This window comes from Arachis hypogaea, chromosome 16 (genome assembly GCF_003086295.3).
Source record: "Arachis hypogaea cultivar Tifrunner chromosome 16, arahy.Tifrunner.gnm2.J5K5, whole genome shotgun sequence".
In the NCBI taxonomy this organism is placed as follows: Eukaryota; Viridiplantae; Streptophyta; class Magnoliopsida; order Fabales; family Fabaceae; genus Arachis; species Arachis hypogaea.
The window spans coordinates 146,722,898-146,738,268 of NC_092051.1; positions in this window are offsets into that span (position 1 = coordinate 146,722,898).

Here is a 15,371-nt window from a genome sequence, read left to right on the forward strand (position 1 = left end):
CATGTGATGATAGAACAAGACATTCAGTTGATGATGAAGAATGGAAGATGAAGATGGCTTGAAAATTTGGTAAATTAGAAGCTAAAATTAGGGTTCTAAAAATGGGAGGAATTTTGATGTTTGTGTTCATGCTGCTGATTGTAATTGGTGTTCTTGTATTAAAGCTGGATAGACAGCAGGGTCAACTGTATCTAGCAAAAAACAAATGACATGCATGTTATATGCATTCCTTGTTCATGTAGTTGTTCCTATATTTTTGTTTGAAAGAAATGAAAATTAAAGTGTTTGATTATATGCATACTTCTGTTCCTGGACCTCTTTTCAATGAAATAGAAATGGACAGCACTTGAACTAGTCTTAGATTTGTAACAGAGGATAATATATAAAGAAAAGGCTGAGAAAACTCAATTGAATAAAATCATAATTCATAATTCATATTAATATTGGTAATGTTTGATTCAAAAAAGGCATTATAGAGCCAAAACACCAGCAAAAAAGATACAAAAAAATAGCCTGCTTTCCCTAAAATTTCCAACACTCGGACAATGTTTTAGGCATTGTAAACAACATCAGCAAAATAGATACAAAAAAACAGCCTGCTTTCCCTAAAATCTCCAACACTGGGACAATGTTTTAGGCATTGTAAACAACATCAGCAAAATAGATACAAAAAAACAGCCTGCTTTCCCTAAACATAATCATCCTAATCTTCATTTTTTGTGTCTGGGTGCCTTGAATCCAGGATTGGGCACAAACCTCATGAAATTTGCAAGCCTTGTAGCAGTTCCCTGTGTTGCACCTTGCATAGGGTTAAGTAGGGGATTCCTTGATGTATGACTACTTCCTGGTGGGTAGCAGCAGGTGGGGTAGTTACTGGTGGATTGATACTTCCTGAAGCTGGTTTTTCACAACCCTTGGCTAACTTTCTTTTTAAAGGGAGCTTTGGCGGCCTAATAGGTGAGGGTAGAACCTATCAGCCAAGAAATGTAACATAGTTAGTAAACAAGGTAAGGATGTGAGTATGATAAATTTAAAATCATATAAGCTCGTGAACCTGTTGAGAGTCATCAGTTGCTTCCGAGGGTGGTTGACTTTGGTCAAGATTGATTTCGGTTGGGGCTTCTGGGACAGGGGCAGCAGAGTTGGCCTGACCTTCACCACCATTAGCAGCAGTGGGTTGTGTAGCGGCAGCCTCAACAGTAGCAGCTTCTGCAGCTGCAGCAGCCTCTTCGGCAGCAGTCCTCTTTGGACAGTTCCTTCTCGTGTGTTCTGCTTCGCCACAACAACGACATCGACTTTTTTTATATATTCTTTTCATCTTCGTCTTTAACTTCTTACTCCCACTTGGCTGCTCATCAGCATCTTTTCTTCTTTTTTTCTTGAGTGGTCCGGGCTTGTTTCTAAATTTTGGTGCTTGTGGTCTGTTATATGGTGACTTTTTCCTGCTTTGTTTCGGTTACCAGCAGCCAATATGTGGCTCTTTTGGTTTTGTGGATTCAGTAGTATTCTTTGGTTCAGAAGTTGGATTGCATGGTGTTGTGCTGGGAATTGGTTCAGCTGTGGCATTGGTGGTGGGTTTTGGGGTGGGGATAATGGTTGGTATCAGCATCAGCTCCTTGCCAGAAACCACTGATTCTGCTTCCTCAATATACACAGGCTCAGATACTCCATGTTCGTAGTACACATGAATAACCCCTTGTTCTGCTGAGCCAGGTAACACATCTCCATCAGCTCATTATCATCTGCTATTGCTCTTAAACCAGTTTGCATAGGCCGATTAGGCACCAGCCACCAACTTTGGCTAACCTTGTTATACCCAATTTTCTTGTGATAGTCTCGGACGAAGAATACATCCAGCGTGTCTGTATCAATATCCGGCAACTCACAAGTCTCTCCACCGTTGTAAGACATACTCCTATCGGCCTCTGTGATAAACGACCCTCCATGGTGAAATATAATCGTAATTAACGGATCACCCATCTGCCAATATTTACAAAAAAAAATTAATTGATCACACCCATTGTTTGAAATCAGACATCACTGCTAGTAATAGATTGGAAATATGAGTAAATATATGTATGGAATATTCAACTAAAACCTATTAGACTATTATTAGTTTTTTTTAGATAGTCTGTACAAACTCAACCCAAAACCAAAAAACAAAAAACCTTTGATTCATTATCCATTCTTTGGATAATGTCTACGAATCACATGATTTTATCAAATCACAATAATTACACTTTAAACCACAACAACTATGACACACAAAAGAGCACACACACACACAAGATAAACCAACCACTCCTAACACTACTCATAAAACAGAATAATGTATACTATTATAAAAGAAAATCCATCACCAGCTCCGCTTCACCTGTAGCAAGCGAGTTAAGCCATTATGTGTGTGATAGGAACAAAACACAATTTTTTACTCATAAAAATAAGAAGAGTAATAGTTCTCACTCATAATAAGTAATAATTTCTACTCATAATAAGTAATAATAGCAGTACAATAATATTAAATAGCAGCAAAAAAATTACATAAAAAAATTACTCATATTTTTGGATAAGCATGGACATTCGGAACCAAAATGATTGATGAGGAAAATAGAATCAGAAGATAAAAGGATACACTTGTGCCTACATGCCATAAATAAAATGTTTGAAAAGAAGATCATTGACAAAAACCAATGTACCTGAACCTGCAATTCTTGAGCAGAAAACTCCAGCAAGGCACCTAAGAGTCTTCTCTTGAATATAGGCAATGCTTCCTTAGGCCTTCAAGACATTCAAGAATAGTAATAATATACATTAGGACCTTTTTTTTCTATTCGAAAAAGTGTAGTCATTGAAAACTTTTTGGCAAAAAAAAAAAGTTCCCAAAAGTCTCCTATGAAAAGCTAACCAGTATCATAATTGTGTATTCCAAGAGAAAAATAGTTAAATGAAGCACATAAAGCTAAAAAGCATGTTGCTTTGCATGTTGCTTGATCTGCAGCTGAAATTCTATGGAAATTAGGTTAACTTACTAAATTGCTAAATATGCCTTGTTTGGAACCTTTAGCTGATACTTTGAATTGTACTTTGGCTAGGTAATATATTGGTGTATAAAGCGGCATGCTTCCAGAAATGGAAATCGAAAAGAAAAATTCATACATTAATTTTATGATTACTTTTGCATATTTTTAGTGGTTTCTATGTTGTAACTATATACTTAAACTCACCATTTTTACCTAAAAAATCACAATAAGAGGGATGACTTAGGAACGATACAATGCCCAACCTGATATGGAGGTTGCAAAATTCTAAACCAGATGGGTACAAGTGTAGAATTGATATAAATTAACAAGGCAATTCAAACCCTGCTACATCAAAGTTCAAAAAGTTAACCTTGGTCATTAAAGACAATCAATTACTATTATTGACCTAATTTCTAATTATTGTGGAATAAATTTTTTGGTTTAAAAAATCCGACTGAAAATTGTAAGGTGAAAATTATGAGTATTGAAAGTGCCAATCGCCACAGATTCTAGTGTTATTGATAAATGTTTACTTAGTTTTACATAGTTAAAATGGACTCTCATGCTTTCACCAGGTTCTTTCCTAATGGAGGTGCTAGCTTTAAGTCATGCGATCATATGAGGCTAACTCATAACTTATTATCAATTTATCAGAGTATTTTTGACATTTTTAATAGAACTCTAGAGATATTTGATAATGGAGCTGATATTATATAAGTGCTGACTATATTTGTATCACAGGAACCATTTTCAAACACTAACGAGGTGTGCTTAACTATGACTGAAGCTATTTATTTTTGGATAAGCATGGACATTCGGAACCAAAATGATTGATGAGAAAAATAGAATCAGAAGACAAAAGGATACAATTGTGCCTACATGCCACAAATAAAATATTTGAAAAGAAGATCATTGACAAAAACCAATGTACCTGAACCTGCAATTCTTGAGTAGAAAACTCCAGCAAGGCACCTAAGAGTCTCCTCTTGAATATAGGCAATGCTTCCTCACGCCTTCAAGACATTCAAGAATAGTAATAATATACATTAGGACCTTTTTTTTCTATTCGAAAAAGTGTAGTCATTGAAAACCTTTTGGCAAAAAAAAAAAGTTTCCAAAAGTCTTCTATGAAAAGCTAACTAGTATCATAATTGTGTATTCCAAGAGAAAAATAGTTAAATGAAACACATAAAGCACAGAAGCACATTTTAGCTAAACTTCAGATAATGGCTTATCATCATTTAAAACCATTCATGAATTTTCTCTTCTACAATTTTCATCATCACTCTCACTAATCAGTCAAGTTCAGAATCCATTATCAGAGTTACAAAAATTTCAACTCCCTAAAAATCTTTACTTCTACTGTGATCATGCAAACTCTGTTAAACAAATACATTGATCAGAGTCATTCTCCTCAAATACATTAACAGTTTGGAAACTCCTCCACTAAGAGCAGTAAACCCTAACACATAGAGAACACGTTTTCATATCATCAAAACACAAGAAACACTCCTACTCTACAATTTTGCTTGGCCAAACCACTACGAAAGCCAGTAGTGATCAAACCCTAACACAGAGAACAGAACAGAGGCGTTCATACCCACCAATTACAATCGAAAAAAAAGGCCTGAACTTTGAATATTAGATGAACAACAACATCAAAAAACAGAGGAACCATATTTTTTTTTATTTTTGGCTTACCTCTTTCAGAGAAACAAGGTTGCCCAACTTTGTGTATGAAGGAAAGCAGCGATGCTCCAGAGCCAACGTCTTCCACTGAAATCGGTCCGGTTAATGGAGGAGCACATGCGCCATTGGAGATTGACGGAGGGAGAAGAAGAAACCACACTCTGTGTTGTGTTTGTTTTGTGTGTAGAGAGGAGGGAGACAAAACGTTATGGAAACGTTGAGGGAGGCACGTAGTGAGCTGAAACGACGTCGTTTCATGTCATTTTGGCGCCACAGCCAAAACGACGTCGTTTCTGTGAGTCCCAGGTGTCAACGACGCTGCCAGCTAAGCTTTCCAGTTGCGCCACGTGTGTTGAAATGGCCGGAAGGACCACTTTGAGTTCCGGAGTGCAAGTTCGGGGATGACTCTAAGGAACTTTTAAGTTCAAGGACTACTTTAAGGCTCGAGTGCAACTTCAGGGACTACATTGAGGCTTATCTCGGATGAACGAGGAAGGAACAAAGAATCCATAATAATATATGTGTACATGTATCTGTGAATTAGTTGTGTAACTGTGTCAACTTACAAGACCAGCAGAATCACTTTAACAGCACAGAAAGTGAACCTTCTCTTTTTCTTTTCCATCATTGCATTTACCATCTTTGAGACTTTCTGTCTCTAACTTCATTCTCCCATGCTGCCCTTGAATTCATCAATAGCAACGCACAAACATCAGAAGAACAGTGCTGGTAAAAAAGAAAATCTAAGATGGTATTCAGCAACAAATCACCAATAATTAAACATTGACATATTTTAATTAAAATCAGAATAAATAAAAAACAAACAAGGAGAACAAAGCAACATTAATCAGAACATATTTTAATAAATTCAGAACAAATCAGACCCAAACATGGAGAACAAATCACCATTATATGTAATTAAAATCAAAACAGATCAGAACCAAACAAAGAGAACAAATCAACAATAATCAGAAGTTCAGAACAACAAATCAACCTTATAAATTATAATAATAAGTTCTGAACAAATCTAGCATTATAAATTATAATAACAAAGCTCAGCCCGTAATCCTAGTTTAGAAAAAAAAAGTTCAGAAGCATTACCAGAACCAACGCCGAGAAGAAGAAGAGCGGCTGAGCAGGGGCTTGTGACCTTCCTCACCAAAAGAGCACCAGCGCCGAGAAGAAAAGGAGCAGGGGAAGAAGAGGCGGAGCAGCGCCGAGGAGAAGAGGAGCAGGAGCAGAGCAGTGACCTTCACACTTCGCGGCCGCTGTTGGTGGCGTCGTGACTAAGGTTCTCCGGCGAGCAATGCGGCGCAGAGAAGCTGTGCAGCGCGAAAGCAGAGCAGCCGGTTCTGAGAAGCAGTCCAGCAGAAGCAGAGCAGCGCCGGTTCCGAGGAAAAACACAGGGAGGCCAGTGACGGTGGCCGGTGGGTGTCTGAACGGTGGCCGGTGGTGCCTATGCGTGCCTTAATATTGAGAGAGATTCGAACTCTTACTGGGCCAGGTCCAGTGATTTGAACTCTGGCACAGATCCGGTTGAATTATTCTCTTAAGTGACTGTTTTTCGGGAACAGTCTCAGGCCACTTCTGAATCAGTTCAAGATCTGCAAAAGCATTTCGAGGCCAAACTGAATCTTTGGACCGGATCGGACCGTATACATCCCTCAGTCTCATTCACAGCAACGGCGGCCAGGGAGCTCGTGACTGAGGCAACATCATTTTAGAAACTGGGTCGGGTAGTTTTGGTTGGGTTCTTGGGCATAGTCCAAGTCCAACAAAAAAAAAACTGCTTAAACCCTTGTTTTTATCATTAAAAGGTTAGCAATTATATTAATTTGGGTTGATCAAGTGATTAGCTAATTCGTCCATTTAAACAAGTGTCACGAGTTCGAATATAATATTGGAGACTCGCATATAATTGTTTTGATGTGAAGTTATTAAAATGACTAACTTAAAACTTAAATAATTTAAAATACAAATCATACTAAAATTGGCTCATTAAGCAATGATAAAATGATGATAGAGCACATTTGAATTTCTGAAGGAGTAGTGCTAAGGAGCCAATAGCCTAAAAAACTAATTTCTGAAGGAGTAGTGCTAACGCTAATAATCATATCTCTAATACTTTCTAAACCTTCATTGCATTGTACGCTTAGGTCATTGACTCCTTATACTTTCTCTTTCTGAAGTTCAACATTTGAAAACTGAAATTTGATAAAATTTATCCAGTATATTCTACTCTATGTCTAAATGGAAGGGTACATATATTTCTAAAGAAGGTCAATGTAATTTTTTTTATATTTCTTTTTAGGTTCACTTTCTTAGATCATATCTTTCTTAATAGAAAATAGGATTCGTGTGAGTTCCTTATCAACAAAATTTAACAAAACAGGATCCACAAAAGTTATAGGCATTATAATCACACTAATCAAAGGGAGTGGATCTTCTTCGATAAAAAAAAAATTGGATGGTATCAATTGTGATCTCCCACTCTTTAATGCTTTTTCTTATATTTAAATTTGTCTCCACTTATAAAGTTTATAGTAAAAGATTACACTGTATTTTTTCAAATGTTAAAAAAATTAGAGAGGATCTATTTCTCTAACCAAATGGTACATATTTAATTCATTTTGATTTGAGTTATATTGGAGGAATTTGAATCTGTCCTTGGAAGTGACTAAACTTGTTAATCGTGACTTACATGAATGCCATTCATTGCCATCTATACAGAATTTATTAAATGTTCACTACATGTGCCACGCGAGTTACTAGCATCTTGGGATGTCAACCCTAGTTGATATTGCAAGGTTATACTAGATTGGTCATCATTTTGTTTTTCCGGCAAGAATAATCACATTTTTTTATTTTATATATAACTTTTTTTATATATATTTTAAAAGTATATATCTTTTAGTGTATTAAACTATTCAGCACAATAAAAATTAGTTACTAAATAATTACAATATATTTATATATAGATATATCTATAATAAAATTAGTTACCAAAAATTTTCTTTTTTCTAAAAATAAATAATCATAATAAAACATTATAATACAAAATTATAATAAAAAATCCTAAATAAACATTAGAACAAATAATTAAAAAAAAACGACAGAGACTGGAATGAGATCCACATAGACGACAACAGGGACAAAATGCAAGGAGATATTTTTTAGATTAATTTCGCTAGATAAACAATGATGAATTTCAACAATGTAAATAATAATAAACTGATTTTTCAATTCATTGAAAATTAAGGGGAAAAAATTCCAACTCAAGTTAAAAAAAAACCTTTTAACTCTATCATAAGAAATTTTAACCATCTCTTCTCTTTTAATCCTAATCACACTCTATTAATCCAAACCTCATGCTCAGTGTCGCCATCTCCTCGTGTCACCGACGCCCCTAATGTCTTCAGACTCTGCTACAGGTTGGACTTCGGCTTTTTGTTTCGTACTTCGCGTACTACTTTGTGTCTTCTGGAATGTATGGCGCTAGACGTCGACGACACTATTGCACACGGTTAGGCTGCTATGAGACCTGTACGGCTGGCAGCCGGTGAACAGCAGAAAAGAAGATGCATGGGTTGTTGCGGCGCAATGTCACATCGCAACGTAGCGCAAACGGGATGAAAAGAGGCTGAGTCGCATCGGACCAAACAGCTGAGAAGTGCAGCGACGTCAGAGTGTTGGGAGTAATTTAGTAAAGTGCGATTTGGTTTAATTATAAATTCTTATTTTTTTAAATTTAAAATCTAAAATTAAAAATAATGAATTAATAATCTAATTTATAATTTTAATTTTAATTTTTTTTATTTTATTATTCATCTTATTTAATTTTTTCATTATCTTTTTATATATATATTTTTTGCTATGCTTGATTTGATTTAAGTTTTTTACAATTGAACCAAAACTCAAACCTAAACAAAGAAACAAGAAAAATTCAATTTTTCGATCTTTTATATGATTTTGAATACCTGTAGTAATTATAAGAGATTTGAAGGTCAATATAATTAAAAAAAATGCTAATTTTAAATTCTCTTGAGGTATTATTATTTAAGTAAAACTCTAAATTAATTTTCATTCTTTTTATTGACCACTTTAGTCTATATCATCTTTATTTGTTAGATATTAATCTTTAAATTTTCAAATTGTCATATATTGATGTTTTTTATTTTAGTTTGGGTGGTTTAGAACTAATTGGTTTGTAATTTTTTTGTTTTTATTTTCTAAAAATAACTCTCGTTTATAATTTTTTAAAATGAGAAAACAATTGGTTCGTATTCGTTAAACTAGATTCTATCTCTGTAAAAGCTAAAAGGAAATAATGAATATAATTTTTTGTTGGTTTTATTTTTAAAATGTAGTATCAATTTAAAATTAAAATATATTTTAGTTGATATTCAGTTGAACCATTAAATTAAAATTTTTTAAAGCACACTATAATAAAGTTTAAAAAATTAAAATATTATTTCTTTGATAAAATTTATCCTTTAACAACATAGGTTAAGTCTATATAGAGCAAACCTATAATATGTTTGCAGGACTTGAAATTTTTTCATATAAAAAAAAATTCAAATTGTATTTAACTATAATAGAACTATAGAAGTAAAAATAGCCTTTTTTATATATTTTCAATCAATAACACTAAAACCAAGTAAAAATATAGAAACGCAAAAGGAATATTTTTAGTATTCCATATGTCTTCTTAAAAATATTTTAAAAAATTTAGAAATCAAACATATTTTAGATTTTTTATTTTTATTTTTACGGAAAACATACAGAAATGAAAAATGTTATTTCATATTTTTAATGCCTTATTTTGTGGCTCGAGATTTTAAAATGAGACATTTTTAAGATTTTAACAATCTTCAAATCTTTTACAAACACACTCTTATTTTAGAGATGGTTTCATGTTAATCTCATTGAATATGTAAACTACTCTGTCTCATGTATTCTATGTGTCTATACTATATACATGTTGTTGTCCCTTCTTTTCTTTAAAAAAAAAGGAAAAAAAGAAAGAGAAGTCTTAAAATAAAGCCATTGTGTTAATATCTTTTGAACCTTATATATAAACAAAAATTTAATAATAAAAAGGAAATACCTCTATATTTTATAGTTTGTTGCCTTTTAGTCCAATACAAGATTGGTTTTTGAAAAAAAAATATTTTTTTTAAAGATTTTTTTTAACAAACAAAAATTATTTTATATTAAATAGACCTTTTAAAAAAAATTTTAAATATTAAAAACATCTTTTGCTTTTATTTGTTTGAAAGTAAGATATTACTACTTTTTAGAAAAAATAAATAATTTATTTTTTTAATAAAAATATTTTTTTAAATATATATCTAACTAAATTTTAAATTGAATCAAAATATTTTATTTAAAAAAAGTAATTTTCTTTACTAAAAAAGTCAATCCAAAGTCCAAACTAGCGCATTCCTGAAAATTATTCAGGGTGTTTTTTTTTTTTTTTTTTTTTGGTCGGTGGATTGGACAACCCCCAATCCTAGGTACCCCAATGGATTGGACAACCCCCAATCCTAGGTACACAACTCACCCACACACTCCTCACATATTTTCACAATTTTCCTCAATTGCATTCTCTAGGGTTTGAACCCTAGACCTTGAGGTGGGGAGAGGGGAGAAGTGCCACTTGAGCTAAGGCTCATTGGCATTCCTGGTGTTTAGACACTATCACAAAAAAGAAAATAGTGATACAAAGGGGACATAGATCCAACTTTTTGTGTTATTTAATGGGCCTTTTTTTTTCATTTTAGTGTACAACTTTTACATGGGCGAGGCAAATGAACAAAAAGTGCAAACCAACCCAAAATTTTATAAACAAAAATAAAATATTTCTATTTAGATTTTCTAAATTTTAAATTTATACTTTAGAGGATAAAGTGTGATTTTCTATCTTTTAATGATTTCTCTCTCATATTTATTTTTGGTCATATCTATAAAATAAATGGTGAAAGATCACACTTTATTCTCTAAAGTGAAATTCAAACTTTAGAGAATCCAAATCCAAAATTTTTACCTTACTCTCAATTATTAGCTATTATGATTTATGAATACAACTCTTTATATTTGGTGTAATGTTAAGAATATTAAGAAGATAAAAGTAGAATTTATTGTTGCGACAATAACATTAAAATTTTTTTATGCATTTATGTATTATTATTATATATTATACAATTATACTATTTATACAGTAAAAATCAATTACATATATAAAATATATTTCGAGTTATTAAAAAGAACAAATAATATATAATTAGAATAATTAAAAATATTGTATAAATTAAATTATTAACATACAATAACTCAATTAGAAGCCTTAATATCGCTAACAAAAAAAATGAAATCCGATTAAGTTTATAAAGTAAATTAGATAGAAAAAAAATATGAGAATTAACCTCTTCGTTGATAAATTCGACTATATGCGCAATACCATTTAAGTAGTACATATCTTCTCCCTCACTGCTAGCCATTTTTCTCTCTAAGTGTCACTGACCTGTCTGTTATTGTGCTCTGTTTTTTGCCGTGCTCCACCAGTCTCTGCCGCCTTTAAGACCGCTCTTCCTTCTTCTTCGATTTCTCAGTTTTTTCTCGTCAAACTTCATGGCAGTGACAATGGAGATCAATGACTCAAACGTAAATTGCAAAGTAGTATTATAATTCTTCTCTTTACATAAGTCGTCTCAGTCTTTTGTGATTACTCTCTTCGAATAAATTATACCGTTCTTTTGTGATTTACTAAAAGTCTAAAACAAATAAATCGTTCTAGTCAATTGTTTTTTTTTTTCAAATATAAGTCGACTTGTCATAAGTTGATTTATATTTATTTTCTAAAGCTCATTATTCTAGAACGATTTATGTACTTTTTCGAAATGATTTTAATTTATAAATCGTCTAAAGATGCATGCCTCCTTTTGCGAAATAACCTAAAGTACAAATGATTAAAACGATTTATATAAATATAGGAAAAAAACTTTCACATATCCAAATTTTATTTAGATAAAAACCCTAAATTTTGATTTCAAATATTAGAAATAACAAAATATATGGCAATAGACTTAAGACTTGTACAGGGTCAAGATTTTCAGCATTAAGTTAGGTAAAGAAACAAACAAAATATCTCATCATTGCAGCATAAGGGGAAATCAAAGTGACCACACTATGCTGCATGGTGAATCCAGAAAATCAACCAATAAGAGACCCACAACAGATAACGTTGTACTTGAAGAATCATAGCAATATGACCAGAAAACAAATACGATAAATGTGCTACTATTCTTACTACTATTAATGACTAATAAGGTGGCAAGCAATCACTTCAAACTTTATATATAATCATTCAGCAACACATATATAGAAGAATTAATAGTAATGCTTCATAGTGATGTGAATGGAAATTATTGGCAAACATTATCTACGTTGCATGCACTCAACTCAATAGTTAGTTAGTCCAACACTAATAGGAAAAGGAGGAACTTTTAGACGTTCACACATGCAAGAAAAAAGATATGACGTATTTTGATATATTCATACATATACATCCTCACTTTCTATGGTTCAAATTTGATGTAAGATATTTACATTAGTGGACCGTATCTTAATAAATATTATTATTAAATTTCCATAAAAAATATCCTTATAAAAATTAAATATAAGACTTTTAAGTAATAAATTGTTTTTGCTATTCTTTGGATATTGAAAATTTAAGGGTTTTTTTTATAAAGATAATTTCCCTCTATATATCATGTCAACTTTTATACATCTAACAAACAAATTCTTTTCTTTCTAAGTTTTTATTACTTCCCTCCTCTTAGAAAACGATGCACAAAAATTTCATTTATAATTAGTTTGCTACAGATATAATTATTCACACGTATTACTATAATAAAACAGTATTTTTGCGATAGTTTTTTTTAATGTTTGACGATAATTTTAACCGTCGCTAAATATTTTCGGGACGATTAAAAAAAATGTCATGGATTTGAGCATCACCAGTTAACATAATGATGGTTTTGGATCACCAGTTAGTAAGGAGCGTTACTAATTTGTTTGTGACGATTTTTGAGCTATAAAACTATCACTAATTTATAACACTTGTCTACATGTTTTTGTGTTGTATTTCACGACGGTTTAAAATCATCGTCAAATTATTAAATCCTGTGACAGTTTTTTATTTTATTTTTTTGACTATTTTAAACTGTTACAAAATTTTTAGCAACAATCTAAAACCGTCACTAAATTATTAGTTTTTGTGACAATTTTTTTATATTTAGTGACTATTTTAAACTGTCACTAAGTTATAACTTGTGTGACTACTTTTTCTTATATTTAGTGAATGTTGTAAACTATCATAATCTTTCCAACATCAACATTTTTTTTTATTAATTATCATAAAACTTATTTCTATTCTAAATAACAATTTTTATGTATATAAACACTATAACATCAATCAAAAATTTCCTTTTCAATAAAACTTTTTGCATCAAAAAATATTTATACAATCATAGATCTAATTCATTGTTTATCTAATTCATAATTCATATATCTATATATAAAGAGTAAATATTACCATGCACAACACAAATATAGCCCCTATAACATAATTCATATATCTAAGTGCTAAACAAATATATGATATTTAGCTCTTAATAATTTACTAGTAATAACATATTGTATAAACTCTCATGTGCAAAATAAGAATCACTTCAGAAATACAAACACCAAAATCCATGTCTTGAACATAGTCTAAATGCTTTTTACATATGTTAAAGCACCCTCATCACCCGACCATTTGTTTTTACAAGTCTTCCAAATGATATTAAATAGAATCAAAATTAGATAAGCATCAACAGATTAACAAATATATATTAGAATTTTTATCCCAAGTAAAATGCTACATGATATGGGTTTTGTTTTTCCAAGACACAGGATGTCCATAGAATACAGAAAATACTAAAAAAAGTTCTAACAATATATATTTATATCTTCTAGAATTTTTTTTAAATTAATAGAGTTCTAATAACAAAAAATAACCCATCTTTGCTCAGAAAGTTTTTAAAAATGTCTTTTATCTATTAATTTAAATTTTTAATAAAAATAATTTTATGACATAACATTAGAAAGTAAGAATATATTAGAGATATATTAATTTATATAGTTTTTTTATTAGCTTATTTTTATTAGAGCATTTTCTACTTCTATAAACCATGAACTAAGTCAAAATTATTCTCAACTGAGTTCATAAAAAGTTATTCTATTTTTTTTATTAGGTAGAAAAAAATTCGTGAGTTAATTAAATGAAGTAACAAAGTTTTTCTGATATGAAAGTAGCTGGCCTTTTTCACTATTTGAGGCCAATGATATTTGAAAAGAATTCTACTAGGAAACCAAAAGTGGGATCAGTCAACTTCTGATAATATTTTTTGGATTGGACCCCAAAGTCCAATTTATCAAAAATCATCCCCCAAATTACTCAACTATAGCCCTAATTTTTCAAATTTTATCGTTGCACACTAACACCTTCTACTCCCACCGGTTCTCACCCTCTACCTCAGTACACTTTTTCTCACGGCGGCACATTAGCAAGCACGAACACCATCCCACACGGCGGCGCAACACCCACCGCGAGCACCATCCCCAACGACGGCACACCCTCCCAACGACGACGGTGCATCCTCAACGGCTCTTTTCCAGAGGTTTCAGTTGCGTCTCTGCCACGCATGCAACAAAAACCATTTGCGTCAACCAGTTGTCCATTGTCTGATACACTCAACGCCGCCACGTGAAGGCCATCCCTGCTGGCTGGAGGCGTGGACAGGTCTCCTTCAGTTCAGTCACCGACTTCAGTTCTACAAGCATTCTCAAACGGCTGTAATAGGTAAGTGGATGGTTCTTAATTGATTTTGTAAATGTACATGTTCAATTAGGGTGTGTTCTACGATAGATTAAAATTTAATGAATTGCTGGATGTTGTTCACTAAATTGCATAATTTTGGTGAGTTGATACTGTTGGAACTTGGACGTTGCTGAAAGTAGGGATTGGAAGTTGCAATTGTTAGAGTTTTGAAGTTTCTATTTGCAATTGTAAGAGATTGGAAGTTGCTTTATCTTTATGAGTTGGATTTGGATGAGTTGCATGTGTGTGGAGATTCGATTGTACATTTTTTTAAATTTGACTATTTTTTTGCTACAAAATTCCGTTTGTTTTCCATTAAAAAGGTTGGATGTTGTTTATTTTAAGTGTTGGTGTCTTCGATGGTGTTCAAATTTTGGCGATTAATTACTACTTAGTTTACTCTATATGTACATGCTCATATGTGTTGTATCAACATCGTGGTTTGCAATTTAAATAGAAAAACACAAAGGGTTCAGTTATCTACACATGGTGAAACAGAGTCATTTTATCTACAAATTTTCTATTTATATATTGCTGATCATATTAAACATATATTTGTTCTAGCGTGTATGTGGATGGTTCTTGATTGATTTTGTAAATGAACGTCTTTAATTAGGGTGTGTTATATGGAGGATTAAATTTTGATAAATTGCTAGATGTTGTTCTCTAAATTGCTTTATTTTGGTGACTTTATGTAATTGAAATTTGGATGTTGCTAAAATTAGGGAAAAGGAAGTTGC